This window comes from Fukomys damarensis, unplaced genomic scaffold (assembly GCF_012274545.1).
Source record: "Fukomys damarensis isolate Sample0158 unplaced genomic scaffold, DMR_v1.0_HiC HiC_scaffold_39, whole genome shotgun sequence".
Taxonomy (NCBI): Eukaryota; Metazoa; Chordata; class Mammalia; order Rodentia; family Bathyergidae; genus Fukomys; species Fukomys damarensis.
Genome location: NW_022900951.1, coordinates 79,704,177 through 79,708,776, shown reverse-complemented (window position 1 = coordinate 79,708,776; position 4,600 = coordinate 79,704,177). Strand labels below are relative to the sequence as shown.

Genomic DNA, 4,600 nt, shown 5'->3' with positions numbered 1-4,600 from the left:
CTAGGTGCAAAATTGTTAGTGAAAATGGGAATTGGAGAAGATTCTGTGACTGATACAAATATTAGGGGAAAAGTTAAAGGGAGACAAAAAGGGGAAAGTAAAGAAAAGAAAAATTGAGAATTCATAAGACACAGCAAAAAAAAAAAGTCAGGGAAAGATAATGTGGATAAAAGTAAGAGGGATATAAACAGACAAGGGAGACTTTCCTTACACTCTATCAACTATAGTGGGAGAAAAAAGACAAGAGGAAAAGAAGCGCACATATACAAGCAGATATACTCATAAATGAAAAAAGGGTAAAATAATGGAACAAAAATGAGGGTGTACAGCAAGAGGAAATCTGCAAAGAATAAAAATTAATTTTAAATTTAAAAATGAAAACATATTACAACTAAAGAAGAATTGAAGAAAGTTTTCTATTGTTTAGTGTATGGGGCTCTTTTCCACATCCAAAGGTTAAGACGCAGAGCTCAAGCCAGGACATGTCTCTGTGCAAGCTGGAAGTCTAAAGTGGAAGTCTGCCTACAGAACAGTGCTGGGTGTAGAGGTCTGCTTACAGTAGGAACACAGCATCAATGTAAACTTTCAATCCTGTGTAACTCAGGCTGAACCTGGCCTGTGACTGCAGGAGTTGGGTCCATGATCACCAGCTTGTGCCTTTCAGCAGGACACTCATCTGCTTTCTGACTGGTGAGCATCTTATATCTGTCTTTCCTTCATCCGTGCTGGGAAGTTTGGCAATATGTGGTGTGGTGTCGGTGCAAGGGGCTGCTCTGGGACCCAGGTTCAAACACTCAGCTTTCCCTAACAATAGCATCCCAGCCTGCTCTTACTCTGTGATTGTGGCTGCAGGTGCTGTACTGAGTTCCCTCTCCAACGGTTGATTGTGGAAGGCCACTCTGGAAGCAGAGTCTTATGTTTTCCTTGCTGGTTCCAACTGCAGGTGATTCTTTCCATGCCCATGCAGTTCTCTGGTTCTCTGCAAATAAAAAATGGTTAGTTTCACTTTGCCTACTGGCTGGTGGCTAGCCAGCCACTGTCAGCAGCACTGTGCAGTCTCCCCTGCAATGTAATCTATTTCTTCTGTGTCCCTTCATCCTATTTTCTTCTCCTCTGTCCCGTCATGGTTCCTCACTGTGATTCCTCTCCTACATATTGTTTTCCAGTCTCTAGACACTTTGTCGTCTTCTTTTTTTGTTGTTGTTGTTGTTACTGGGGATCCAACTCAGGTCCTTGCACTTGCAAAGCAGATGCCAGAACCTCTAAGCTAAATCCCCAGCCCTCACTTTGTCTTCTTGAAGCGGAATTTCTGGCACTCGCTGCTTCATCATTTGAGGAGTTCTCTGAGATAATCAACTCTTTAAAAGTGCATTTTTATTGATAAGGCCTTTTAAAGTTTATTTCAGAAATGTTTTGTAGCTTTCAGCTTTAACATTTTTCACTTCATCAACAAAAATTATTCATATGTACTTGATATTTTAGATGCTATTATAGTGGAGCTGCCTAATTTCATTTCAGATATTTCATTGCTGTACTATAGAAATATAACTGCTTTGAGTGTTTTTTATTGTATCCCATAAATTTTCATAATTTGATTATGATTATTAGCTGTAGTAGTTTTCTTGTTGTGTGTATGTAAAGAAAATAGATACAGTTGTGTCTTTTCTGTTCTAAATTTCAGACTTACTAAATTTTTTTTTCAAATAGTCCTGGCTAAAACTTTTAGTAAAATGTTGGCTAGCACTAGTGAAAGTTAGCAATCTTCTCTTATTCTTGATCATGTGGTAAAGATTTTGATATTTTATCATTGAGTATAATGTTGCTGTTGAATTATTATAATTTTATTATTAAGTTTATTGGTACATTTTAGGTGCACATTATGATAATATTTATCATTGGGAATTTGTACCTGTTCATGATATATCTGAGTTCTTGTTTTTCCCCATTCCCATTCCTTCCTTTCCACCCTTTCATGCCTCCCTATTTACAGAAACATTGCTTCTGGGCTTTTTCTTCTCTTTTCACAATTTTCCTCCCCTTCTTTCCTTTCTTCCACCCCCTTCCTAGTTCCCCTCCTCTTTTGGACATTTTATTCATATTTTACATTATCTATTATACATTTTAGTTTTCATTTACTCTTGAAATTTCTCACACCAGAGAAACTATTCAGTATTTACATGTGTGTACTATTTATTTCCCTTAACAATTTGGCCTTGATGGGCATCCATTTAGCTATTAATGCCTCTAGTTTATCATTCTTCATAGCTGAGTAGTACTCCATTTTATTTTTAAAAACCCACATCTTCCTTATCTAGTCACCAGTTGATGGCCATTTGGGCTGTTTCCAAGATTTAGCTATTACAAAGTGTGCTGCTATAAACATGGGTATACAACTATCACTGTAGTATGATTCTTTGAATTCTTTTGGAAAGATACCCAGCAGAGGGATAGTTGGGTCAAATGGGACCTCTGATCCTAGGGTTTGAGATATCTATATAGATTTCCACAGTGGCTGCACCCGTATGCACTCCCACCAGCAGTGGAGCAGGGTTCCTTTTCTTCACAACCCCACCAGCATTTGTTATCGGTTAATTTCTTCATAGCAGCCATTCTTTCTGGTGTGAGGTGGGATCTCCGTTTTGTTTTCATCTGCATCTCTTGAATGACCAGTGATGTTGAATATTTTTTTCATATATTTACTTGTTGCTTTTTCTTTTTTTTCTAAGAAGTGTCTGTTTATTTCAGATGCCCATTTTTGAATCAGGTATTTATAACTGGGACACATGATTTTTTTTTTTTTTTAGTTCTTAGTAGACCTTAGTCTGAGTAACAGCAGGTGAAAAAATTTTCCCACATTATAGGTTGTCTCTTCTCTTTGTTGGTGTTTTCTCTTGCAGTGCAGAATCTTTTTAATACAATGATATCCCAGTTGTTGTTTCTTTGTGCTAGTTCCTGTGCTACTGAGGTTTTGTTCATAAAATCTTTTCCTATGCCAATGTCTTCAAGAGTTCTACCTAAATTATCTTCCAGCAGGTTTAGTGCTTCTGTTTCAGTATCTAGATTTTTGAACCATTGTGATTTTAGTTTAGTGAGTGGTGAAAGACAAAATGCAGCTACAACAGCATCTGGAATTTGAAAAGGAATTAGCTTTATTAATTATCCACCTCAAGCCAGGGATTTAGCTCAGTGATTCTGCCACCTGCCTCACAAGCACAAGAATCCTAGTTCAATCCCCAGTACAAAAAAAAAATTATCCACCTGAAAGTGACAAGAATATACAATGAATATTTTCCAAAAAAGGAAGGCCAACTTGATAACAAATAAAGTGCAAAGAAAACAGTTGCAGTTCTCAAGAGATCTAATCAGTTACCCAGAACTAATAACATTATAGCTAATTTTACCAGGAATGAAAAATAAATTAAGCCATCACAAAGCACTTGTCAGGCAACTTTTCTTTTCTGAAGAGGCTGGAAAGTTTAGGCTCATTTGAATACACAACTGCTAATGAGGTAATAGCAAAAACTCGTGAATGGTGTACTTCCACCATAAATGGAGGAATTTTGACTGTATCCACTAGCCATATTGAAGCAGTACAATGCCAATTAACTCCATGATTAACTCATACTGCTGTACTCTCATTCTTGACAAAATGGGAACAAACTGTTGTAAAAAAAAGTTCTTAAATATGTCCCCCTACAATTTGACATAACTAGTTTTGGGAAATAGACAGGAAGGACTTTAAATGAGTCATTTGGAGTCCTAATGGAACCAAGAGCCACCCTCACAAAAAACAAAGGAGGAATCTGCTTTGTCACTGTGGGATAGATGCCACATTAAAGCAAAAGTGATGAATCTGAAAAGTTGAATTGCTTGAAGAGTTCTTTATCACAGGAATTCAAGAAACTTTACTTCAAAATATTCACAAGGTAAGACTTAACATGGCTGAATGGAGGAGGAGTCATGTTGGGCCTACCAGAGAGAAAGCAACTAAAAATACAGGTAATTGGAAGAAAGGGAGGGGCATACATCCTGATGCCAAAATCAACCCAAAATAAGAGACTAGAAGATCAAATAAAACATAGATACAGAACTTTATAATACAGCACATCAGCCCACAGCACTACCAGTGGCACAGGCAGTGATGAGCAAGAATCATAATACTCGGAAGTCTTCAAGAAACAGATGGTCTGAAAAAGTGCTGCTAACTCAAGCCACAAAGGAAAGATTTGGGGAAAAAAAGGCCTCCGGCCTCTTTTACTTTCCTACACACAAAAGACACTATAGCCTGGAAGTAAATTTCACTGGCAAATACAAAGTAGAGCCACAAGAAATAATCTGCTCCCTTCCCTAGGGACAGCCAGCCCCTTTTCTTTTGAGTTTTCATTTGTTAATTTCTCTTTGAGGAAGGGAAAGGTGTGGTGATCAGTGACTTGAGACAAAGACACAGATGTACCCAAAATTTAAACAACCCTGGGTGACCATCTAACCTTCTGGAGGATATTGAAAGCTATCAACTTTGGACTGTATTTGCAGCTAGGGACAGCACCTCATCCTCCACATCCCAGCCAGTGACAAGCAGCAGGACAGGATAGAGAAGTGA

At 37.9% G+C, this 4,600-nt stretch overlaps 1 pseudogene; it reads left to right on the top strand.

Moving 5' to 3' along the window:
- Positions 1-1,779: 1,779 nt before the first annotated feature.
- On the top strand, positions 1,780-3,825 carry LOC104858539 (annotated as a pseudogene).
- Positions 3,826-4,600: the final 775 nt, after the last annotated feature.